At 45.0% G+C, this 27,338-nt stretch overlaps 1 long non-coding RNA gene across 2 annotated transcripts; it reads left to right on the top strand.

Moving 5' to 3' along the window:
• Positions 1–27,338, top strand: LOC141982712 (uncharacterized). Of its 2 annotated transcripts, XR_012638194.1 has the most exons (5): positions 1–270; positions 4,215–4,278; positions 12,237–12,385; positions 17,402–17,668; positions 26,876–27,338. It is a non-coding gene; the product is annotated as an uncharacterized LOC141982712 (long non-coding RNA). The 2 variants fall into 2 exon arrangements; XR_012638193.1 differs by lacking the exons at positions 1–270; positions 4,215–4,278 and having other exon boundaries at positions 12,001–12,385.

Genomic DNA, 27,338 nt, shown 5'->3' with positions numbered 1-27,338 from the left:
AGTCTCTTTACAACAACTTTCATAAATAGCTAAAAACAACGACAACTTAGTTATTTTGAGAGCCAGTGGAAAGACATGTAGTATGTTTGCAGCTAGTACGTATTTCTCTTTCAGGCAGATCAGAAGTAAACAGGAAAGAAACAAACATAAAAAAAGAGTTCATCTGGATGCTGAAGAGGGGTGTAGAAGAAAAAAATTAGACAGCGAAAAAAACCCAGAAGGAAACCAAATGGGCCAAGTGAGAAACACAAAAAGCAAACATAAAAAAGGGTGAGTATCATAGACATTAGTGAGCTTTAATCAGCAAGATCTACTAAGGCCAAAACATAAAGCATTTTGCATGCAAAAGAAAAACTAACATTCTGTGTAGGTGAAAAATCAGCAATTGCCAGGCAGCTCCATTTCTTAGTATATCCTACAGCAGTAATCCTCAGACTGAGGCTAGCTGCAAGTGGCTCTTTGTAGCACATAATATTAAAACACTGTGTGATTTAATTATTAACCAGTTGAAGTCATTAACCAATCAGGATGCTTTTACTATGTTATTAACCAATTGTAGTTGATAAAATAATACTTGGTCAGTCATTTTGCTGTGAGAATAATAGATATAAAAATAGTACAACAAACAATGAAATCACACTATTGTGGCTCTTTTGAGTAATGTTGATTGCTAATTTGGCTCCTGACCCACTGAGGTCTGAGTATCACTGTCCTACAGTCAGGAGGGTTAGCCTGGTTGTCACCACTAACAATGTTGTTTCACAGCTGGTTTGATAAGCATCAAATGAAGTGAGGTTGGTGGGCTCCATCACCTGCTAGTGGAGAATTCTTCCATAACTATGCTTTATTTCCCAGCTAAGAAAGTGTCCAAAACTAGAAAAGTAAGTGTGGTACAGTATATCAGGATTACATTTTAGAGATAAAAATGGTTGGAAGGGCCAATGCCTGGAGCTCATTGTGACGCTGGCAAACCAGGTGCCAGCTCTTGCCCAGGGTTTAGGCCTCAGCCAAGCACTGACAAATTCATTGCTGGAAACCAGTCTGTTTCACCACTGTGTTAGGATGGCTAATGAATTTATAACACTTTGTTTAGTGTTTAGTCTATGTGAAATACTTGTAAATTGCTGCATGCATTAATCTGTATGCATGCATTAATCTGTATGTAAGGGAGCAGTATGACTGCTCAGAGCTCCGGTACGAAACTGTGGAAAAACCTGAGTGTCTCTGGATTAAGTTTAGAAGTGTGTGCAACAAGAGTGATGTAGTGGTGGGAGTCTGCTATAGACCACCGGACCAGGGGGATGAGGTGGATGAGGCTTTCTTCCGGCAACTCACGGAAGCTACTAGATCGCATGCCCTGATTCTCATGGGTGACTTTAATTTTCCTGATATCTGCTGGGAGAGCAATACAGCGGTGCATAGACAATCCAGGAAGTTTTTGGAAAGCGTAGGGGACAATTTTCTGGCGCAAGTGCTAGGGGAGCCAACTAGGGGGGGCGCTTTTCTTGACCTGCTGCTCACAAACCGGGTAGAATTAGTGGGGGAAGCAAAAGTGGATGGGAATCTGGGAGGCAGTGACCATGAGTTGGTTGAGTTCAGGATCCTGACGCAGGGAAGAAAGGTAAGCAGCAGGATACGGACCCTGGACTTCAGGAAAGCAGACTTCGACTCCCTCAGGGAACGGATGGGTAGGATCCCCTGGGGGACTATCATGAAGGGGAAGGGAGTCCAGGAGAGCTGGCTGTATTTCAAGGAATCCCTGTTGAGGTTACAGGGACAAACCATCCCGATGAGTCGAAAGAATAGTAAACATGGCAAGCGACCAGCTTGGCTTAATGGTGAAATCCTAGCGGATCTTAAACATAAAAAAGAAGCTTACAAGAAGTGGAAGGTTGGACATATGACCAGGGAAGAGTATAAAAATATTGCTCGGGCATGTAGGAAAGATATCAGGAGGGCCAAATCGCACCTGGAGCTGCAGCTAGCAAGAGATGTCAAGAGTAACAAGAAGGGTTTCTTCAGGTATGTTGGCAACAAGAAGAAAGCCAAGGAAAGTGTGGGCCCCTTACTGAATGAGGGAGGCAACCTAGTGACAGAGGATGTGGAAAAAGCTAATGTACTCAATGCTTTTTTTGCCTCTGTTTTCACTAACAAGGTCAGCTCCCAGACTGCTGCGCTGGGCATCACAGAATGGGGAAGAGATGGCCAGCCCTCTGTGGAGATAGAGGTGGTTAGGGACTATTTAGAAAAGCTGGACGTGCACAAGTCCATGGGGCCGGACGAGTTACATCCGAGAGTGCTGAAGGAATTGGCGGCTGTGATTGCAGAGCCCTTGGCCATTATCTTTGAAAACTCGTGGCGAACGGGGGAAGTCCCGGATGACTGGAAAAAGGCTAATGTAGTGCCAATCTTTAAAAAAGGGAAGAAGGAGGATCCTGGGAACTACAGGCCAGTCAGCCTCACCTCAGTCCCTGGAAAAATCATGGAGCAGGTCCTCAAAGAATCAATCCTGAAGCACTTACATGAGAGGAAAGTGATCAGGAACAGTCAGCATGGATTCACCAAGGGAAGGTCATGCCTGACTAATCTAATCGCCTTTTATGATGAGATTACTGGTTCTGTGGATGAAGGGAAAGCAGTGGATGTATTGTTTCTTGACTTTAGCAAAGCTTTTGACACGGTCTCCCACAGTATTCTTGTCAGCAAGTTAAGGAAGTATGGGCTAGATGAATGCACTATAAGGTGGGTAGAAAGCTGGCTAGATTGTCGGGCTCAACGGGTAGTGATCAATGGCTCCATGTCTAGTTGGCAGCCGGTGTCAAGTGGAGTGCCCCAGGGGTCGGTCCTGGGGCCGGTTTTGTTCAATATCTTCATAAATGATCTGGAGGATGGTGTGGATTGCACTCTCAGCAAATTTGCAGATGATACTAAACTGGGAGGAGTGGTAGATACGCTGGAGGGGAGGGATAGGATACAGAAGGACCTAGACAAATTGGAGGATTGGGCCAAAAGAAATCTGATGAGGTTCAATAAGGATAAGTGCAGGGTCCTGCACTTAGGATGGAAGAATCCAATGCACCGCTACAGACTAGGGACCGAATGGCTAGGCAGCAGTTCTGCGGAAAAGGACCTAGGGGTGACAGTGGACGAGAAGCTGGATATGAGTCAACAGTGTGCCCTTGTTGCCAAGAAGGCCAATGGCATTTTGGGATGTATAAGTAGGGGTATAGCGAGCAGATCGAGGAATGTGATCGTTCCCCTCTATTCGACACTGGTGAGGCCTCATCTGGAGTACTGTGTCCAGTTTTGGGCCCCACACTACAAGAAGGATGTGGATAAATTGGAGAGAGTCCAGCGAAGGGCAACAAAAATGATTAGGGGTCTAGAGCACATGACTTATGAAGAGAGGCTGAGGGAGCTGGGATTGTTTAGTCTGCAGAAGAGAAGAATGAGGGGGGATTTGATAGCTGCTTTCAACTACCTGAAAGGGGGTTCCAAAGAGGATGGCTCTAGACTGTTCTCAATGGTAGCAGATGACAGAACGAGGAGTAATGGTCTCAAGTTGCAATGGGGGAGGTTTAGATTGGATATTAGGAAAAACTTTTTCACTAAGAGGGTGGTGAAACACTGGAATGCGTTACCTAGGGAGGTGGTAGAATCTCCTTCCTTAGAGGTTTTTAAGGTCAGGCTTGACATAGCCCTGGCTGGGATGATTTAACTGGGAATTGGTCCTGCTTCGAGCAGGGGGTTGGACTAGATGACCTTCTGGGGTCCCTTCCAACCCTGATATTCTATGATTCTATGATTCTATGATCTCACTTATAGTATCTTTATCACACTCTAAAATATTTAAGTTTTTGCTCTGTAACTGTAAAAAAATGTTTGTTCTGGAGCTGTGAACCAGTCAGGAGGGATTGTCTCCTGGTCATCAAGAAGGCTATCACAACTCAGTGGGCCATTGTGGGACATCACAATATAGAGACTTTGTTAATTGCCCCTTAACACCCATGAAGAGGCTATGTGCAAAAAGGGCTCATCCTATCAGCTTGAATTCTGGAAGAAAGAAATACAAATAACTGAGTGTCTTTTAGGGCTGGCAGATTACTACAGCGCTGTCACCTTTTGGAACCACAGACTAACTCATTTGTGTATATATGTTGCCTGCTTTAACCTGTAAATAACTCTTTTTTCCTAGTTAATAAATCTTTCATTAGTTTATTACAGGATTGGCTACAAACACTGTCTTTGGTGAGAGAGCTCAGGTACAACTGACCTGGGGTAAGTGACCAGTCCCTCGGGACAGAAGCAACCTAAATCTTTTGTGATCTTTGGTGTATAGCAATCAGCTATTACACAGTCCAGCTTGCCTGGGCGGCAAGAGAGACTGGAATGCCCAAGGGGACTGCCTGTGACTCCATGGTAAGACTGTTATAGTACTTTAGGAGTTCACATGTGTTCCTGCATTAGTGAAATCTAACCATAGAACACGCAACCAGTTTGGGGGACTCTGTCCTGCTTCTTCACACTCTGCCGGCTACCACTCTGAAACAGGCCCTGAGATTGGCACTCATGGTCATGAGCCACTTCAGACAGCATGACAATTGGCATAGTCTTGGCAGGATTCACATGCCACAGGCCAATTGGATTTATAGATCATAACCAGGGGTGAAAGTAAGTTAGAGGACTTACCAGTACGCTGGAGTCCTAAGCAGGGGGCATGACCTCAACCAGAAGAGGCGTGGCCTCAACCAGAAGAGGCAGGGCCTTAAATCCCCGGGCCCTTTACATCTTGATTTAAAGGGCCAGGGCTCCAGCTGCGATAGTGGCGGCTGGGAGCCCGGGGCCTTTTAAATCACCCCCGAGCTACCAGCTGCAGAGGCAGCTGGGAGCCCTGGGGCTCGGGGGCGATTTAAAGGGCCCAGGGCTCCAGCTGCTGCTACCGCAGTGGAGCCCCGGGCCCTTTAAATCACTGAGGAGCCCTGGGGGCTCCTGGCTGCCACTGCTACGCCGGGGATCTGGCAGAGCTTTAAAGGGCCTGGGGCTCCACTGTGGTAGCAGCTGCCAGAGCCCTTTAAATCCCCACCTGAGCCCTGCTGCCCGAACCCTGGGGTAGCGGTGGCCAGGCTCCATCGGGAATTTAAAGGGCCCCGGGGCTTCAGCTGCCACTACCGCCCTGGCCCTTTAAATGCCCGCCGGAGCCCCACTGCCGCTATCTCAGGGCTTTGGCAGCAGGGCTCTGGTGGGGATTTAAAGGGCCGGGGTAGTAGGGGTGGCTGGAGCTCCGGGGCTCTTTAAATCCCCGCCAGAGCCCCCACCCCCACGGCTCAGGCAGCAGGGCTCAGGCGGGGATTTAAATGGCTTGGGGCTCCAGCTGCCGCTACCGCCCCGGCCCTTTAAATCCCCTCCGGAGCCCCGCTGCCGCTACCCCAGGGCTCGGGCAGCAGGGCTCAGGCCGGGATTTAAAGGGCCCCGGGGGAAGGGGGGTAGCAGTAGTTGGAGCTCCAGGGCCCTTTAAATCCCCGCCGCAGCCCCGCCGCCACTATCCCAGGGCTTTAAATTGCCCTCTCTGAAAGCCAGTCCTGGTATGGCGCACCGGCTCTTACCGGTACGCTGTACCGGGGCGCACTGGCTTACTTTCACCTCTGATCATAACCCAATACTGTTCAACGTTTTTAAGGGTTAAAGAATCGACACAATGAGTGAATCAAAGGCCTGGTCTACACTGGGCGGGTGGGATGGGATCAATCTAAGTTACGCAACTTCAGCTATGTGAATAATGTAGCTGAAGTTGATGTACTTAGCTCTACTTACCACAGTGTCTTCACTGCAGTAAGTCAATGGCTGATGATCTCCCATCGACTCTGCATGTACCTCTCGCTCCTGTGGAGTACTGGAGTCAACGGGAGAGTGCTCAGTCGATTTATCGTGTCTAGACTAGACGCGATAAATCACCCCCCCCCCCGCTGGATCGATCGCTGCCCGTCGATCCAACGGGTAATGTAGACGAGCCCAAAGTCATATGATGGTCTTGAGACAAAAGACCTTGAAAAATTATGTAAGGAGAGGGGACTATCCCATTAAAAAAAAAAAAAGCTTCAGATCAGGAACGGAGAGCTTTGCTCATAAGTTCTGACCAGGTATCCAAGCACCCTCCTGCCCCAGGTGACAAAGAGACCACTGCAATGGAACTGGCCCGATTGAAGCACCTGAAAGCCTCAGAAGACCAGGAGCACAAGAGACTAATGGTAGAATTGTGGACCAAGGAGACCAAAGAAGTCAAGACAATGTGATACTCATTATGAGAAATAAATTTACAATAAACATATTATGATTGATATTGTATTCTTTTAGATCCCTTTATAGCTCACAATATATTTGATTGGTTTATAATTTTCTGATGATGGCAGAAAATTAGGCTGTAGGTAACATGTTAAAAAAACATCTTAGTTACTTAAGCCCAGAGTCTCAAAGGCATTTAGGTGCCTAACTCCTGGTGATTTCAATAGGAGTTAGGTACCTAAATGCCTTTTAGGATCTGGGCCCTCGAAACTAAGTCCCACTGAGTTTCAGTTAAATGTAGGAACCTATATCTGATTTTCAAGAATCCCTAAATCACTGTTGGAAATGGAACTTAGAGCAAAATTTTCAAGTGTCTACATGACTTAGAAGTCTGTCTCAATGTAATTATGCCAGTAGTTCTGTAGTACGCTTTTTGGTTTCCAAAATGAAATTGTAAAGGAATACCGTGAAAACCCACAATTGCTGGAAAATAGCAGCCGGGGGGTGGGGGGGAGGGACACATTTAAACAGGTTGCCAAAGTGAGTGCTATAGAAACTGTCAGCTGTGTTGTGAGAAATAGGGCAGAATTTTCTGCCAAGAAGGACATTAAAAAACCCACACACAGAAAGGAGGAGAGTGCAAATCTCCTCTTATTTGTATACTAAAATGTATGGACTAGAAAGTGCATAAACTGGCAGAAAAAGTAACAAGACGCAAATGTGTTCCTACAGTCCTGGCTCTCTAAAATTCCCCCTGTGTTGCATGGGATTTCATTGAGTAACACTGAGTTTCTGTAAAAAGAATCTCCATTCCTTGCGTCAGGTCTGTATATGCAATATGTTCTTTTTATTGACCCTTTATGTGCAAATGAATGTGAAGGACACATTTGACAGAGTCTAAGCAAATGGATTTCCCATCTCTACATTGGGCCCCAGTCTTGCTAAGGTTTATACAGATGCTTCACTTTCTGTGCTGTGAGTCATGTCTTTGACTTTAATGGAGCTACTCACTGCGTGTAAATTAAACACCAGCATAAGTCTTTGCAGGGTTGGGGCCCTAGAATGCTTTACGGAAATATTTGGCAGACTGCACACTCTTGTTTACTTGTATTGTGCTAAATCTATTGCCCTTCACCCTATGTTAAACAAATTCTAAAGGAAACTTGGGACCAGATCTTTTGAGCTGTGCTGAACATAAATCTGCGGGGTGAGGGTGAGAAAGGGCAGCTCCCTGAGCCTGGTAGGTCCAGCTTCAGTCACCAGCCTAAACTGTGTTCTGTGCAGTATTATTGTAGCCGTGTCGGTTCTAGGATATTAGAGAGACAAGATGGGTGAGGTAATATCTTTTATTGGACCTACTTCTCTTGGCAAGAGAGACAAGCTTTCCAGCTACACAGAGCTCTTCCTCAGGTCTGAGAAACTAACTCAGGGCATGTCTACACTACAAAATTAAGTCAACCTCACTTACGTCAGCATATAGCCGCCACAGTAATTACATCGCTCATGCTTTGCTCCTTGTGTCAGTGTAGTGAGGTGGAGTGGTCTCCCACTGAGCCAGAGGGGAAGGGACGTCTCTGTGAACCCTGGTGGGTGGAACCAGGTCATGCTCAGCCCTCCCACCGGAAGTCTGAGGGTGGACAGGAAGTATAAAGGGCAGGTCCAGGGGCGCAGTTGGGCTGCAGCTGCTGAAGGAGACAGATGCCTCTTGCCTGCTTCCAAGCTGGGAGACTCAGTTCGGTGGGGATCCACTGCAGACTGGCCAGAGCTGCTGGAGCCACCTGCTGACCAAGGCACTGAGGAGCCGCTGGGACTGCCACTGGCCTTCTACCCCGATGAACCAGAGGACCCACTACAGATCCAGGTACCCCCTGAGGTGAGGGGAGGAAGTGACCCTAGTCTGGCTGCGTTGCTGCCAGAGACCCCGTCAGCATATTGCAGCTGGATTCCCTGCTGACCCAGTGGCAGAACGTGGTGGAGTCGGGAGGACCTGTGCCCCCCTACCCTGCCACCCCACCCTTGGGGTAGCAGTCCACCCTCTCTAAGCCAAGGACCCTGTGATTATTGGCCATACGCTGGAGCTAGGATGCCCGACCCTCTTGCTGCTTGGCCCTGAACACAGGCCTGAGCTATAGCCTCTTTTCTGCCCTGCCCTGACGAAGCGCTTGGACTCGTAACTGTTTGCACCTTTGCCCTGATTGCGGACTAGAGACCCTGACTACTGTTCTGCCCGGACTGCTGGCCAGAGAGACAGGCTGTGGGTTGCCCGACTAATGGCCTAACTGTGGGCGATGCCCTCTGATGTAGTGAAGCAGAGTGGCCTCCCACTGACCCAGAGTGGGAGGGACCACCACTAATACACTACCGTCGGCAATGCACGTCCTCACCAGGAACACTTGTACTGATTGTACTGTCAGTGTGGGGCATTGTGGCACAGCTTCTGAAAGCCAGTAACAGTCAACGTAAGCAACGCAGGGTCTACACTGACACTGTGTTGAACAAACTACATCAACCTTTACTCTACACCTCTTGTGGAGGTGGAGTTAAGTCAGTGCAGCAGGGCAGTTACATCAGCGGGAGTGAAATTTTAGTGTAGACACTTACATAGTTAGGTCAATGTAAGCTGCATTGCATTGACTTAACTCTGTACTGTAGATCAGGCCTCAGAATATCATGGCTAAATAAAAGATGGAACAGATTTTTTTGCATAAGTAGTTAACACATTTCAAGGGAAGGTTCAAGGTGAAATAACCCATTAACACCCCTCCAGTCATAGGGAGGAAAGGAAGGGAGTGGGGGTGGGGAAGCAGTTGTCCCTACCAGCACGCACTAGAACCCATATGGGTTATCATCAAACAACTACAACCCATACTCAAGAGGGACCCCCATCCTGAAAGAAATCTTTCCTGAACCCCCTCTTCTGGCCTCCAAACAAACCCCTAAACTTTTCAACTTCATCATTAGAAGCAAGCTCCCCACAGACCAGGACATACCAACTCAAAGCATCACCAGACCCTGCTAGAACAGCTGCAAAACCCGCAGACATATCTCCACTGCTGCAATGATCAGCACCCTCCACAACACACCTTTCAAGATCCGTGGGTCCTACACATGCCTATCACATCATGTGGTGTACCTCATCCAGTAATAACTGTGTGGGTGAAACAGATAATCTCTGGGCTCTCAAATAAACTCACTCAGGAAAATGATAAGACAAAAACACCCTGTCCCCTGTGAATGAACACTTTTCACAAAGTGTCTGACCTATCAGTCCTCATCCTCAAAGGAAACCTGCACAACACTTTCAAAAGGTGAGCCTGGAGAGGAGTTATGACTGGAAGGGCGTTAATAGGCCACTTCACCTTGAACAGTCCCTTGACATGTGTTAACTACTTATGCAAAACAATCTGTTCCATCTTGTATTTAGCTGTGATACTCTGAGTAACTTTTACAGACCTGAAGAGCTCCGTGTAAGTTCAAAAGCTTGTCTCTCTCACCAACAGAATTTGGTCCTATAAAAGTTATGACCTCACATACCTTGTCTCTCTAAACTCTGTTCTATTTTAGAGCACCTGCCATGGGACAACAGATGCTGTTTCAGCATAGGAATCAGCTACATGCAACAGCATCCTTGGCCACACACTCTTCTCTCTGACCACACCTCCTACATTGGGCTCAGGAGTGGTAGAGGCACAGGAGATGCTATAATGACCCTACACCACCCAGGAATTTCCCAGTTCTGGGAAAATTTTAATCTTGCTATTTAACTCTGTTTTGCACAGTAGGATTACGGAATGCATATTTAACTGGACTGAGGACCTGGCGTCTGATCCGAAAAATACGTTTTAGATGTCTTGCACACATGTTACCAAATACCTGAGGAACAGACTACATAATCTTTTGCTAAGCCTTTACACCTATCAGATACTCAGGTTATTGCTTGCAGATTACATGCAATAAAAAGAGTTGCTGATATAGATTGTTTTAATTTGGGGTGGATTTAGGGCTCATTACAACTGAAGTCCTTTATTTCTTCAGAGACCTGGAATAGCAAGAGAACAGCTGGGCTAGTTTCCAAGTACTGCCTCAAGCCTGACACGCAGAATCTGTCTAGAGGAAAGAGTGTAATTCCGTCCCAGTGTCTGTTGATTTCTTCTTCTCTGTCCTGAGATTCTATAAAGGGATCAATTCATGCACTGATTCGAGAGTCTACTGAAATATTTACACTTGTAGCACCAACAACCCTTAGTGGGTTATCAGCATTGGAGATCAAACCTGGTACCTCTAGGTCTTAATACATGATCCTCTACTATCAGAGCTAAAAGACCTATCACTATTAGCTATGGCTGTAGCAAGATCATCCATCTCTCGTTGGGCTAGCTACCACTAGAGGAGGGCAGAGCTCCGCACCAAGCAGGTGTGGCTTTCATACTCATTTGGGGAAAAAATAAAAAAAATAAAAACAAAAGCCACTAACATAAAAGGTTGTCATTCCACGTAAAGCATCTAAATACACTATAAAGAAACGAGAAGAACTGGGACAAAAAGAGCAGAAGGAACCCCATTGAGATGAGAACCCCATGGTTGCTGCAGTGAGCGGGGCTGGGACTTGGATTGTGAGATCAGTCAAAAATACGGCAACCTGATTGGCCAGCAGCAATTCAGAAAGGACAGTGTCATCAATAGGGTGTCACACTGCTGATGACCTCGTTTCCCCAGTATGTTCTATCAGGACCTATCTCTGCCTCAGTGTCAGAGAGGCAGGGAGAGAAGCAGCTAATAGCCTGCTTCCTCAGCTCTGCCACAGTTTTCCCAGACAGTCTATTGCTATTAGAGATAGGCCCACACCAAAGAATTCTGATCCAGATCTGGATTTCAATCCTTCTCCAAGAGATCTGGGGTGCTGTGGTTGTGGTCGGTGCCCATCTCTAATAGCTAATATAGTGATAACATTACACAGCACACAAATCGAGCCCCACCGCAAATATGTAATCTCCACCCCCTAGGTAAGTCCAATCAGTTGACTGGCTGCAGTAGGAAGGGGGTAGTGCAGATAGCTGTCCACTCTCCAGTTGTGCTGGCCTCTCTCTCTCCATGAGGGGAAAAGAAGTGGTTTCAAGGTCTTCCTGAGCTCACACAGAGTGATATGTCATCAGTCCCACAGCTGAGGGGGCTGAGCAGCAAAATCTCCATCCAAATTCCAGCCCCGCCTCCCCCCCCCCAACTCCACCCCATCCCCCGAGTTTGAGTGTGACTAGATCCAGGGTTTGGGTGTGACTGAAATCTGTGGCTCCTTTTCACAAAGTTTCTTTCAAATCTGTCTTTTTCCTTCTTGCTTAGCTCTTGTGCAGTTTTCCTTCTCTGACCTTCTCATGAGGAGCCTTTCCTGTCGTTTTGACATTTGGTAACTGACTTGGCTAAAGACTTAAAATTATTTTAAAATAATGTAATAATGATCTTCTCACTCTGCTCAATAAAATGACAAAATGACAGGGCACTGGAATGGCAACCAGGTGACCTGGGTTGGATTTTCCTTTCTGCAGCTGACCTGCTGGCCTACAAACCAGTCATGTTGCCTTTGTTTCTCTCCAGCCTTTGCCATGTCTGGTATGACTATTTAGATTCAAAGCATTTCAAAGCAGGGACTGTCTCACTTTGTATTTCTAAAGCACCAAGCACAATGGGGTTCGGGTCTCCAGGCTCTCTTGACACAATAATTATTACGAATAATTCAGATGGTAGTTGGCCATGGGGATGTCGTTTGGTGGCACTGCATCAATGTAACTGGTTGGCAGCAGTTCAAAGTGAAGTATCACTAGGGTGTCACTTTGGGGACGGTGCTGTGTTTCCTGTCCCTGTTCATAGGGCTCAGACTGGGAGAGGCTCTGACACAATCAGCACCAAGCTACAATAGAATGTTTTAGTTCTAATACTGGCATTTCTTTCCACTGCTCCCACAGTGCATAAAGCATCCATAATCCAATGAGAGAGAGAGAGAGAGAGAGAGAGAGAATATGACAGCCAGACCATCAGGAATGCCCAAGAGATCCTGGGATGCAGCTCAGATTCTGCCTCCTACCCCACACCTTGCTGAGAAGCAAAGATTGTGGTACATTTCTTATTTAGGTCCAACTTATGAACCCCTTACTTCCACAGCTGAGCAGTTACTTGCCGAAGTAGAACTACTGACTCCAGTGGGGCTGTGCTTGTGTGCAGGGCCATACCTAGGGTGGGGCCACCCAGGGCACAAAGCCACAGGAGCAGAAAAATGGGGGGGAAGGGGGCAGGTGGGATCACTTGCTCCCCCCCCCAGATTTCTGCACACTCATAGTTTGAAATTCTCTGTACTAAATAGAAAAGGAGGACTTGTGGCACCTTAGTCCTCCTTTTCTTTTTGCGAATACAGACTAACACGGCTGTTACTCTGAAATCTGTACTAAATGGAAGGTGTGCCCTTCTATGCATTGCCTCTAGGGGGTGCAAATATACTCACCCCGCTTGATAAAATGCTTTGTTAAGGCTCTGCTGTGAGAAAGAGCTCACCTTGGAGAGTAATTTGTCCACAGTCTGGCTGTTTTTCCATTTGGGGAGAGACAGGTCTTGGGCATGTGTTTGTGCACATTTGTGCATAAAGGGCAGTATATGCCATTGTTACTCTGGCTGAGCAGTACCTGACTCCACAGGAACTGTATTGATATGAATAGCACTATTGTGGAGTAAATTACTACTACAGGTGAGGTATAAAAGGGGCCCATCACTCCAGCCACCTCAATTTCTTCTGCCATGACCCTATGTCCTTTGGCAAGTAGGATTCTGAGAAAGTAGGGAAAGGTGTGCATAGGTTAAGTCCATCTCGAGGAACTCCAGTTACAGGTAAGTAAGCTTCATTTCTTCTTTGAGTGTCCTCTACACATTCCCACTCATGGGACAGACTAACAAGTAGTACATTCTACCCAGGAAGGTTGGACACAGAGTCCTAACTGACTAAGGACTGAAAGAGTGCCTACAAAACTTAGCATCTGCTTTAGACTCTATGTGCTTAATAAAAGCATGACCTGAACTCCATGTAGCTTCTCTACAAAGCTCTCTGCTAGAGGAATGTGCTTAGTAAAAGCCACCACTCTGGTAGAGTATGCACTAACAGCTAACTCCTTCAGGAAGTGGGATTGCAGCTACTTTATGCACTTCTTTTATGTAGAGTCTTTCCCATTTAGACAGAGTTTGAACGCTAACAGCTTGACCGTGTGCCCCTCCAGGAGATTTATATAAGGTGACATTTCCCCGCATAAATGTTACAGGTATCTTGCCATCACTGTCTGATAATTTGCTCGCAAACCCAGAGTAGCAGTCAAAAAGATTTTCCTGCCCTCCACATCCATTTTTACTTTTCTTATCAGTTGGCATGGAATGAGCTTGCTCTCCTTTATACCTTTAAATTGCAGCTTCAACCATGAACAAAATTGGGGAAAGGAGGGTGTGGAACATAGGCATACCTCCTGGGAAAACTGGTATACTTTATCAGTCTTTTTTGACATAGGTTGAACTGATGAAGCTGCAGCCCATACCATCTTTGCCAGCTCAGATAAACCATCTGAAAGGTCAATTACAGGCTGTATAGATTCTTCTGTGGTCACTGAAGGAATGTCCAGTGTCCTTGTCATTCTATTCACTAGCTCATAGAATAAAACTGCACCTTCTGATGGCGATGAAGCTGAAGTCACCCCTAGACTTTCTTCTGGAGATGTTATTTCTCCAGAGTACTGATCCAGCTATTAAGGTTGGGTTGTTAATTCATCACTATCTGATAAACTGTCCCAGACCTGAGTCGTGTTGTTCGGACGATTGAAATCCTTCCAGGTTCCATGAAGAAAATTTCCTCATATACATTGGATATCCTGGATAGTGCACTGGTGATGGCCACTGAGGCCATCACAGCCATGGTGGACCTTGCTAGTCCAGGCAAAAACCGATACTGCAGAGGAGGAGGTCTCTTGACACTCCTGCCACTCTTTTTGGACAAGTCCTGGGAACACATGGCAAGAAGTGCTGGAACCATTGAAAATGCTGCGGGAAGAACAGCTTTCTTTTTGCCGCCAATGTATAGATCCCCAAAGACTTCAGGGTTGTCCTTGAGTCCTTGGGTCTATGCAGACTGTCATCTGTTTTACTGGAAAACAGCAAAGGACCTTCAAATAGGAGGTCCTGAATAATTTGTTGCACATCTGGTGCTTGCAACCAAGATGACCACCACATTGTGAAGGCTGAGGCCATAGCTCGAATTGCAGAGTTTGCTACATTCAGGTTTGCCTGCAATGTCATTCTGGCAACTAATTTGCCTTCCTCCACCATAGCAGAGAACGCCTGCTTTGTGTCATCAGGAAGCTTGTCTTTGAACTTCAGGATATTATCCCACAGGCTGAAATCCTATTGACCCAACAGGGCTTGCTGGTTGGCGATCCTGAGCAGTAAACTTCCTGTAGAATAAAGCTTCCTGCTAGACAAGCCTTGCTTCTTCGCTTCCTTTCCTTGATATCCTTGTCACTCCTTTTCATTGGTGGCTGTGACCACTAGAGAGCCTGGAGAAGGGCGGTTGTAAAAGTGCTCAAATCCCTGTGAAGAGATATAATATCTTTTCTCCACCCTTTTGGCTGCAGGAGGCAGGGGAAGCAGAGGTATGCCCTAAAACCTTGACAGGCTGCAGGTTGCCTTTTTAATAGGGAGAGCTACCCAAAAGAGTCCTGCTGAGACTAAAATGTCCACAATCCTGTGTGACCTTTCTTATCCAGCCAGAAGAGGTACATCTAGAGCTGCAGCCACTGTCCTCAACAAGTCTTGATGAGCTCTAAAAGCATAAGGAGGGGGAGATAAGATTCAGTGACTGCTGCTTCATCAGTTGATGAAGAAGAGGAGGCTAAGGGGTGCCCAGGAGGTCCCTCCTCCAATTCCTTTCCAGAGGAGTACTTAGCAAATGTCTCCTCTGCGCATTATCAATCCTGGTACCGGAGGAAAGAGGATGGTGACCTTCCTGTAGATGCTCCTGGCACCTGGTTGACATAGAGGTGCAGGAAAAGAGCAGAGATGTTCTGGACTGTGCTAGGAAGTCCCAAGGAGTCCAGAATGGCCATTGGTACCAAGGTGGGACCCAGTCCTGAGAAGGCCACTGACTCCTAAAATGCTGAGGCCGTGGATGGTATCATGGCAGAGAGGCACTTGGGACTTTTGGGCAATCTCAGGTCAGGACATAATGGATCTGACTTCCAAGTCCAGTGAGGAGTCCATTTCCTCCAACCACTGGGGAGCTGAACCCATTGGTAGAGCCCTGCATGGGACCATTCTTTAATCCCACTCTCCCACTATTACAGCAGTGGGTCCAGGAGGTCCTGCAGGATCCCAGTCCTGCTGCAGGGCTCTACACTAGTCCCATGCAGGGCTCTATCTATCAGTACCAGGGGACGGGGATCTGAGTCTGGAGAAGGGGGTACCAGCAAAATCAAGACGCAACCCTATGCAGAGGTACGGCAAGAAGGGGCTGGTTCCAGGTGGTGCTCTGGCTCCGGAGTTGGGACCACAGGAGCGTGTGGTTCCAGTGTCAGTACCAACTGAGGCTCTAGAATTTCAGGGGAAGCCAGTACCAACAAGTTAAGTAACTCTCTGTCTTCCTTGAATGCCTGGGTGTTAATGGCATCGGAAAGAGTTCTTGAGCCTGTGGTACTGAGAGATGTGTCAATGTTTTGGGAATTGGTCTCTGTGGACCCTTCCTGGGTACTGGAGTCAACAATCCCTCCTGGCTTAGAGATTGCTCCTGGAGGTGTAACTTTTTAGGGCACCCCATGAGTCTTTGGTGCCTTCCTCTTGGAAGGTCCTGGTATGGAGTCGTTAGGAGATTTACACAGTCTCTTCTTAGGATTGGTGTAATAATCTTAGGTATCTTGCTGATGACTCTGTAAGAACTGAAAGAGCATTCCTAACTCTCGTGTGCTCAGTACCCATTTGGTGAGGCAGCCCTGGCAGTCCTGTTCTTTTTCGAATGTGGTTTGAACTGCTTACACTTGTCACATTGGTCACTCACCTGCATCTCTCCCAGACACTTAAGGCAGCTGGGATGAGGCCTATTCACTGGCCTAGAGCTGTTACATGAAATACAGGCTTTGAAGCCAGAAAAATGGAGCATCATTCCAGCACCGATTCCAATTCCAAACTTGGCACTGGTAACCACACACTAAAAAGATTATAAATTTATACCGATAACTAACTATTTACAGAACTACTATACAAGACTAAAACTAACACTGAGTGTGCTATATACACTAAGGGAGGGAAGATAGGAAGAAATTAAGATTGCAGCTCCAACAACTGTCACTGGTGGTAAGAAGTAATTGAGGTTGGGTCGGGGGCAGTGCAGCTCTTTCTGTGTGCAGTGGTGCGATGCACCAGGGGGCACTCATGCTCCCCTGATGGGTACTGACAACTATGCACGAGGCACACACAAACCTACAGGGGAATGGACATGTGCAATCCTTCAAAGAAGATTGGAAAATAATCTCTCTCTTTCCTTCTTACTTATCTCTTGTGCAGTTTTCCTTCTCTGATCTTCTCATTATAATCCTTTGGTGCCCTTTTCATACTTGCACAGTGACTCGGCTAAAGATTTTTGTAAATTTTAAAATAATGTAATAATGGCCCATATGGTCTTTTCTCACTCCGCTGAGTAAAATAGCCAATTGAAGGGCCCTGGAATGGCAATCAGGCGACCTGGGTTGTATTTTCCTCTCTGCCTCTGACCTGCTGTCTCCATCGACAAGTCACTTTGTCTCTGCTTCTCTCCATCATTTTGTCATGCTTGTTTTGACTGTCTAGACTTGAAGCTCTTCAAGGCACGGACTGTCTCTTACTCTGTATTTCTATAGCAACTAGCACAGTGGGATCCCCAGCGGGATTGGGGTATCCAGGCACTCTCTTAACACAATAATTATTGCTATTATTTCAGATGGTAGCTGAGCATGTACTAGGGAAGGAGTTTAGAGGAAATGCATCTTTTAGCCGGTCAGCAGCAGTTCAAAGGGAAGGTATGAATGGGGTGCCACATTAGAGATTTTAGCTCTAATAATGACATTTCTTTCCATAGGTCCCACAGTGCATAAAGCATCCACACTCCATACACAGAAAGAGAGAGAGGTGGGGAGAGAAATAAAGAGGATGAAAGACAGAGAGAAGGAGAATGACTATCAAGGAAGACCAAGAGATGCCATGAGAATCAGAGTCGGTCTTGCACCTGACAGTGCAAAGAAGCAGAGATTGAAGTTCTTATTTAAGGCCAGACTGTGAACCCTAGTCTCACTCAGATAGAACCACTGTCTTCAGTGGAACTGCTAATAAGAGCGAGCTCACCATGGTAAGCAACTTCTCCAGAGTCTGGCCCTTTGTTTATTTGGGGAGGGCCAGGTCTTGGGCATGTATTTGTACACATTTGCTATTTTCCATAAAGGTCCCCATGTGCCACCCTTATTCAGGCTGAGTAGTGCCTTACTCCACAGCAGCTGCTATTGAAATGAATGGTACGACTTGTGGAGTAAGGTACTACTCAAGGTGAGTAAGAGTGGCACAATTAATCGCTTCCACACCATGGAAAGAAAATGAACCTGTGTTTTGCTCCCATAATGTGAACACTCTATGTAGCTGAGATCAGAACAATCTAATCTCATGCTTCAGGGCTTCAACTGATCTGCACAGGGGCAAGGAAGAAAATTTGTCTTCCCTAGTTCAAAACCGGCCTGATGAATTATGGGGATTTTTTTCAACTCCCTCTGAAACACCAGATATCATCTGCAGCTGGAAGCAGGACACCAGGCTAGGTGGCACCAATGGTCTGATGCAGTTCAACAAATCCTGTGGCCCTAGCTGCTTAGCTGTGCCACTCTTGCTCTCATGCTCAGGGTTAAACCAATCACCAGATTTAGAGTTAGAAAGGAATTTTCCTCCAGATCAGACTGGCCAAGACCTTGGCTTTACACCTTCCTCTTAAACATTGAACAGGAGTCATCAGCTAGGATCATTTTGGCCTGTCTGACACCAGTTTCCTGCCATTGCAGAGGCTTCAGACACTGGTGTCACCTCCATCCTTTCTGGTTTCCATCTGTGGCTGACAACAATTTAGTGTCCTGAAAACTCCCCATTTTACAACAGAATTGGTTCATAACTGACTTACTAACTGGGATTTTTGTAAAAAAAAAAAAAAAATTTGTTTGGAAAGATTCCAAAGCAAGTTGTGTTTGTGTCTATAGTCAGGGTGTGCATATGATGAAAAAACCTTTTTCAGATGCTAGAACAACAGACTTTGCAGCCAGACCTAAGATGTCATATTATTTCAAGGGCAGTCCCCACAAGGAACTAGTGAAACTTCCTCGGAACTAGGGGAACAAATTGTAAATAAGTAGGGTAAATGGATAGAGTGAGGGCATGCTGAGACGATGGGAAAATGAGGGTTCAACCCTACTAAGTAACAGTGATTTCCTTAAGTAGGAAATCGATGGAGACTTAGCTCTCTCCCCTTTATTCACCTGCCAGGAGACTGGCCACAAAGTGGGAGCATACGACACCCTCTAATGTGATGCTGATTGCTTTCTTTCCATTGCTAGTGGGAGATCTCTAAGAGACATTCTGCTTCCTAGGAGAATGTCCACCATTGCTTCCCTTCTCATGCAGCACCACACCACCACTAACTCTGGGCCTGGCTATTACAGTATCTTATTAGCAAGCAGACTGGTATCAAGATAAACACTTGATTATGAACAGAAACTATACACACAAATGAGGTAACCAACTTCCTACTTTTCTGTGTACCTAGAACCTGTCACTGGCCTGGGCTGCTTTGTTTCTGGCTCAGCAGGAAGTGTCATCAGAAATCAAAAACTGCATCTAGAGTGTACAGGAAACGTGGCATCTTTACACTTCTTGGAAGACTTACTCCATGGCATGGCTGTAATCCACATTCTGTCCTATAATCTGTTAGCCACAGGGAAAAATCGAAGTCATAGCCATGTGATTTAATTCAAGATGTTGAAGGACCTCGCGGTTCTACCACACCCTGCCTCAGGAAAGGAGCAGTAAAGGTTGGTCCTTCAGGTCTGCCTAGAAGGACTGCAAGAAAACAGCCAGTCAGCACAGCAGGTTCAGTTAAAAGGAGCCACTGAGCATGTCATTTTCTGGCTGGGACCAGAAGGGCTAAGACAGAGGGACTCTCCAAACAAGGAGGCCTGGGAGAGACTGCGCAAACAGGGAACAGACAGACCCAAGGACCGTAACCCTAAGGTAATGGATGACAGTGATGGAACAGAGTGGGAAGCAGCTCAGGGAATGCAGCAGCAGCTACTATTAAAGAAAGCAGCATGTGACTGCTATTTGTAAGGGCTGTGGATGCGCTTTGGGTTCCCCCACTGGAAGGGTGGCCAAAGCCCTGAGAAGGGGACAAGCTTCATTTGGAGGCCCAAGCACAGGGCTGGAATTTAAAGGCCTTATGGATGGGGCTGAAGACCCTGCAGAGGTCCAAGCATTTGCTGGACATTTGTTACTCTGGCAAGGGTTCATCCATTTGAGACCGTGTGACAGCCTGAGGGCCACTCACTGAAGAACCACCTGAACCCACCTGACAAGGGCAACAGCTGACAAGGGGCTCTGTGAGCAAAGAGAGAGTGCACACCCAGCTGACAGGAGGTGCTCACTGCAGGAGAGGTGAATGCACCCTGTCATAGAGTCCAAGTGTTTTTTCATATTAAAAATGTGAGAATTCAAGTGTTGATTGTTTTTAGCTGATTTCTCAGTGTTTTCTCCAGGCCCATTGAGGGAAAATTGAGGCCCAATACATCATGTTCAAAGGGGCCCCATCCCATCCCATCTCACTTTATTTACACAGAGGCTACATACATGTTGGGTCCCCTTGAGCTTGGGGCCCTGGTACAGTTGCCTCCTTTTGTCAGACCTGGTCCTCTCCAGAGTGCGAGATTAATTCTTCCTTATAAACATTATTGTATTTCCTTTTTATATAGAATCTACACTATATTTCTTATAAAACAGTAACAATCATATTTTATGAAAGCTGTCTGAAAAGATTGCTTGATATAAGGCAAACAATAAAGATTAAATGTGCTAGAGATGAATGACTCACTTTCTCTCTGGAAATCATTATGACATTTAAAACTTTCCCCAACTCCAAAAGAAAATTTACATCTATATTAGAATGTAATGACTGAAGCCATAGGTCTGACAGCTGCAAAGGAATTATTAAAATGGTGTTTCTATTAGAAACTTTATCTTCAGTTATCTTTAAAGTGTCTCTTGTGTTTTTAGGCTGAGAGAATGGTGTAGCACAGCTGAATGCGTCAGACACACTAATGATATGTGAAGAGACTCTTAAAGATATGCTATGAAGCATTAGTTTAATGCATTAAAATATATTTCTTAAAACATATTGTGACAAAGTTCCGACCTTGTCTCAGTGGGTCCCACACTTCTAGGCAGATTACACTAGCCTCAGAGGCTCACTGTGACCCTCCACGTAGCCCTTCTCTCTCTAGAGGCAAGGGTCACAGTCTACTGAGACATTTTTATCATAAGCCAGCAAGGGAGGTGAGGCAAAGCTATCCTCCCTCGCACAGTCTCTGTTATCTCCCAGTCTCAGTGATTAGTTGGGGAGGGGAGGAGGGAGACCAGGCCCACCCTCTACTCTGGGATCCAGCCCAGGGACCCTGATAGCTGCAGCTCTAGGTAGCTTTTTGGAAACAGGACGAGTATAATTCCCTGGGCCACTTCCCCACAGCAGCCCCCACTTCCTCAATATCGACATCACCCTTACCTCAGGGCCTCCTTTCTTGTGCCTGATAAGGTTTGTACTGCTCCATTTCTCCAGCAGGGTGGCTCCCTTCTACAGCTCCTGACACATGCCCCCCCCCCCCCACCTGACTAAGTGGGAGGCTTTTAACTAGTTTCAGCCAGCCCCTGATTGGCTTCAGGTGTCCCAATCAACCTAGCTGTCTCCACTGCTTTCTGGAAGGATCTTAATTGGCCCCAGGTGTTTTGATTAACCTGGAGCAACTGCCATTTGATTACCATGGTAACAGGGATTTGTTTAGCCTGGGGCTAACATACCTGTTTCTCACTACTTTCCTATAGCCATCTGGCCTTGCCCCGTCACAATATGTTAGATGAATTTTTTACTCCTATTCTATGTTTGTGAGGTAAAATAAGATGATGATATACATGGAAAAGTTTAATTTGATAACCAGCCCAAGGTTATTAGATTTATGGCATACCGATTCAACATATTAGGACATATTGTACTTTAAAAGACAGAACTAAACTGATGCAAAAAATATTAATAAAATAGCAGTGAACATCAAATCAATTATTTTCTTTCCATAGGAAGATCCCAGTTGCAACTGAGTTCCATGCTATAAAGCAATTGCTGAAGAACTAGAAACGATTCCTTTGTAATAATGAGGGATTCAACGGTACCACACAAGCTCAGTCCAAGCAATTTCGGGACTTCCATGGAACTGTTATGGATATATCTGGAGCATAATTAGGCTGGAAAACCACAGCTAAAGTGCTTCCTATCTATTCCCAGGGCAGCTGGAATTATGTTACTATATTTGATTTATGCATCCAAACAAGCCACCGTAGACAATATGGAAATCCAAGAGGGAGATCTGTGAAAGGATTAATTTAACAACATATGTTACTTGTATTAAAGTTAAATTGAGTTATATGTAAATTTACAAGGAAAAGAGGAGAAAAATCCTACTGCAGGGTATACACTACAGAGCAGGCCTCCTCTTTCTTCCATTTGTTCTTATTTTAGAGAGTAGAAATTTGGGGATTGTTGCCTGTGGGAATCTTTCGGTAGTGTATTTCCTAAGTCCAGGAGAAGCCACGGTGCTTGCTGCAGACCACTGGTCTCCAATATGGACCATGAGAAAGGGCTTCTAAGTGCAATTTATAATTATCTGGTGTTAGGAAAGAAGCACTTCAGTTTCCCCTAGAGAGTGGGAAAAGTCCTACATATTAGTTGGCTTTAGGTGGTTTGTTAGTGGTAGCCCAATACTTTCCTGACCAGAAAAAGAAAAGTTAAAAAAAAGAGAGTTCATTGGGGGGAATTGTATTCCCATCCTCACCTATGGTCATGAACTTTGGGTAATGACCGAAAGGATGAGATCACAGGTACAAACAGCAGAAATGAGGTTTCTCTGCAGGGTGGGCTGGGCTTACTCTCCTACATAGGGTGAGGGGCTCGGCTATTCAGGAGAGCCTCGGCGTGGAGCCACTACTCCTCTGGATCGAGAAGAGCCAGCTGAGGTGGTTTGGGCAGCTGATAAGGATGCCCCCCGGGCATGTCCCTTTGGGAGGAAGCCCTGGGGCCAACCCAGGACACGCTGAAGGGATTATCTCTCCCAGTTGGCCTAGGAATGCTGGGGAATCCCTGAGGAGGAGCTGGAACTTGTTGCAGAAGAAAAGGAGGTCTGGTCCTCCCTACTCTTCCTGCTGCTACTGTGACTCTCGCCAGGAAAAATGGCATAAAGAAAGAAGAAGAAAACATACATTGAGGTAGAAGGGGATGACTGGCTAAAACCAATTAGAGCTGGAACCAAGTGTCCGTAAAGCTTGCTTTAATTTTGAAAAAACTCTGTTTAGGAGCTTAATCCAGGTCAGGACTCAGTACGGGTTAGATTTCAGCTCAAAGATTTCAGTCAGATGCCTTCTTGGCTTTAGGGAGGAATTTTATAAAAGGAAGACTATTTCATATGTGTTGCTGCTGAGACTGTGTAAGTGAAAATTCCCTTTTTATAGGCTCTTAAATCCATTACTTTGATATTTGTAATGGACTCCTGACTGCTTTCACCCCTACCTCTCTCTTTTGAGTCTATAATCCATATGAGTCTATAATCCACATTTCACATATTATAGCTGTAGTGTCATAATTTAATTTTAAAATGCACTTCTAATGTACTTTACACTGCTTGGCAGAATACAGTGATCTGTGGTGGTCTTGTCCTGTGGTGTCAGGAGCTCTTGAAAAAACTCCTGCCACTAACTGCTGTTGGTGAAAGTAGCAAAGTACTTTCTGTAGTGCTAGTAGCAAAGCTGATGCTTTTAAATTAGCAGAATCTGATTCCTTTCTGACTGAACGAGAGTACAAGCATATGGATCATTGCAAAGGGCACTCCGTCATCTTCCACCAGATCCCATCAATAGGTTGTCTAAATAACTTGCGAACACCAAAATTGTCGTAAGAGATCAGACTATTTGCCCATCTAGTCCAGCGTCCTGTTTCCAACAGTGCATAGTATCAGGTGATTCAGAGGATAGACCATTAATTATCTAATAAACTGCCCATCATGACTTCTAAGAAGCTTCTGGATAAAAATGTGGTGGTGCTGCATCTTCACTGAACTCTGTCCTTCTGCAGTCTAATAATTCAAACAGGAATTATGACTTATTCAGCACCACTCAATGTTTTCCCTAAGGGCTTATTGCATTTATGTTTTTCTCCTCAGAGCATGGTCAGTCAGGGCTTCAATGGACCTTGAATGGAGCCTTGCATAACATTACCACTATGATGTCCATTAACATTGTGTGGTTTTTTTTAAAAGGCTAAAGAAAAAGTTCTCACATCTTATACTTTAGAGCAATGAAGAACATGAAGTTCATGTGAAATATGAAAAAACAAAAATATGAAAAAACAATTTAAATAAATATCAATAAAAACTTACTTTATCAATGATAGACTAGTGAGCTGGCTAGATATAACAGTGATAGGTGTCTGAGGAACATCTAAAACAGATTGGACAAAATTAAGAAATTATTTACTTCTGACTGCTGTTTTGTTTTGCTAGCGTGAAAAATTGGTTGTGGTTAAGGCACAGGACTGGGATCCAGGGGATCTGGGCTCTACTCCCAGCTCTACCATAGGCTTCCTGTGTGACCCTGGACAAATCCATTAATCCCTGTGTAGCTCAGTACCTCCGCTGTAAATGGGGATAACAATAGCAACCGCTCTCCTCCATATAACCCACCTCTTAATGCACTCTCCCCTCCCTTATCAATAATATTCTGGTCCTCTATCCCATGCCCTATTTCCCTGTGCTATGATTTAGTTTACTTGTTCTAATTAGATAGGAAACTCTGACTGGAAACTCTTCAGGAAAGGGAATTTACGTTATGTGTGTATAAATCATTGTGTAAAGCAATGGTGCTATATAAATGTTTCATCATCACAAATCTCACTGTTGCAAAGACTTTAATGACATTGGGTTTAAAGTTTCCTTTAACTAGTAATTTTCATTACTCCTAATTGTACCATTTGTTCCATCCTAAATAAATCCCAATTCTTTTTTTACGCTTACACCATTCAAATATTTGTAAACGGTTAGCTTGTTATCTCTTAGCCTTGGCTGCCTGAGTTTTCAATTTTTCCTTCTAAGTCAATCCATCCAACATCCTAATCATTTTTATTCCTGTTTTCTGATAATGTGGTGCTCAGAACTTAAACAGAATTTAGAATATCACATGCTCTTAATATTGTATGTCCTGAAAAATGAAAAGCTTGTATGGAAAGCATAACTAAACTTCTTGGGTCTGCAAATCTCCTGAGTATAGGCTCTTTCACAAGATCACCTATATATAGGCCAAAAATACAAGAACAGCTTTCCTCATGGAATATTGGTTTTTAAGGCCGCAAAGATTTTGTTTGACCCTCTGAAAGGGTTGGTATAAGTTTCAGTGGGACATTTTTATTTTATCTAGGCCATTTTGCCTATCTAAAAACCAAACTTACCTTTCATCACTAGAGGATGTTCAAATGAGATGAAAGGAGAATGCAGAATATATTGTATATCCTGAAGCATACAAGGTTTCCATTATATTGGTTGGAGATCATGGATTTGATTCTCCATTGCCCTGTACAGGTGTAGTCACTTACACCTATCAAATGCTACCATGCCCTTTGAACACCAATTTTGTATTTACTGAGTTTATTTCACCACTATGGCACTCCAGTTTTACGCCAATGTAATTCTAATGAAATCAGTGGTTGTATCTCAGGTCCACTAGGCACAGGTGAAAATTATTACATAAAGCATGAGGCAATGGAGACTTGTTCTTCATATATCCATAGAGCACAGAATGGGTTTGCTAGGGATATATCACTAGATGCTTTAATAAAACTCTGTGCATGTGTGCAATGCAGAGCTGTGATTATATTGGGCCTGATTTACCACTGTGTTTCTCCAGTTTTATGCAGCTATAACTCCATTGGTTTCAAATAAATTATATTGGTGTAAAACCTGATGACTCAAGCTCTAAACTTTGTATGATGGATATATCTTATTCAGCGATGCAGTGAAAACAGCCATAATACAGTTCACGGTACAAAAGTTGGCCTTTTAAATGTGATTTCATAACAAACTTGTTTTAAGTATATATAAATTTCAGAAACTATATCATGTTCAATAGAATCTTCTCTCTCTCCCATTTAATTTCTATTCTGGGGTTTTTCAGTCCCCTTGCGCAGGGGCACCAAGGAACCATCTCCCTATAAGGACTCTTATGCTCTTTTGTAGAAAATCCATAACTTTGCAATGTGAGTCAATTTTTAAAAGATAATTTAATATATTGAGTTATATGCATAATATAATTTTAAAAAAATCTAAAAGGATAGTGTGTTACCTGCTCATCTCTCTTAATTTGTTGACTCTTGACTCAAATATGACTGAATAAGGTTTAATCTCACCAAGAAATATTTCTTTATAATTTTTTGTTTACTTTTTAGTAAATTGTGAGAGAACCATTGAAAATGTGCTTTAGGAGACATTACACATTTTTTTATTCAGATTTTTCCATTAGATACCTCTCAACTGGCATGTACAAAACTGGGAAAACTAAATGGTGTAGGGTTGTGGAATCCCTGTCTTTGGAGGTTTTTAAGAACAGGTTAGACAAATATCTGTCAGGGATGGTCTAGGCTTCAGCACAGGGGATGGCGGAGATAGACTAGATGACTTATTCAGTTAATGATTACAAATGACATTAAAATTGTTTGGTGACTTTTACATATGTAAAAAGAAGAGGAATTACAAGCTGCAGATGTTTATAAGTTGCCCATCATCATAGTATGTGAGTGCTTCCAGGATGAAAGCATCACATTCATTCATAGCATTTCAGCAGGCTGATCTATTAGCTTCCCTTTGAGTACTAATGACATTTCATCGGACATATAGTTTACTCCTCAAAAAACCCACTGTGCAATTGCAAATATGTTAGTACATTTTCCCAGTCATATTAAGGAGACCCAAAAGACAGGAGTTTGGGAGTTCCTTCTCTCTGAGGTTGGTCCGATAGAAGTTAAGAGATAGGAGAACTGGGAAAATCCACAGGAAGGGAGTTAGCTCCACTTTGAGACCCACCACAGGAGCTATGATTCCAGGGAGGCAGACACAGGGGGTGTTTTGTGTTCAGCTGAGGAGTAGAGTATGTGAGGTACACTGGTGAAGGACGAAAGTTCAAGCCAAGGAAAGGTGGAAGTAGTTTAAGTTTATACTTTTGGTTTTAGGTTTTTTGGAGAACTCCAGAGAAGACTCCTGTGAGCCACAACTCTGAAGAAACAGTGATGTCTGAGACATTGTAGTGCCTGAGAGGAATACAGGTACACAGTGGGCCCAGGAAGGGGCTGTAGAAAAGGCATGCTGATAGGTTGAGGTAGGAAGAAGCCTGGGGGGAAGCAGGGGATGGGAAGGTCTGAATAAACAGACCTTGCATGCTCTCTATAGGGTTCCTGGGCTAAAACCCAAAGGAGAGGGAGAGCCTGTATTCCCCTACAGGCCCTCCAAAAACAGAGCCAGGACCCTGGAGGTCATGGGTCAAAGGACTAGTATGTCTGGATTTGGACCACAAACTCAGCATGAGGCTGTTGGACTTGCTTCCTTACCCCAGAAGAATAGGACTATAAATCACCTGGCTAGAGGGTTACATCACACGAAGAAACAGACTGCTCCAGGGCTGCACTGGCTGTGGCA

Source organism: Natator depressus, chromosome 2 (genome assembly GCF_965152275.1).
Source record: "Natator depressus isolate rNatDep1 chromosome 2, rNatDep2.hap1, whole genome shotgun sequence".
Classification (NCBI taxonomy): Eukaryota; Metazoa; Chordata; order Testudines; family Cheloniidae; genus Natator; species Natator depressus.
This window is presented reverse-complemented; position numbering and strand designations above follow the sequence as displayed.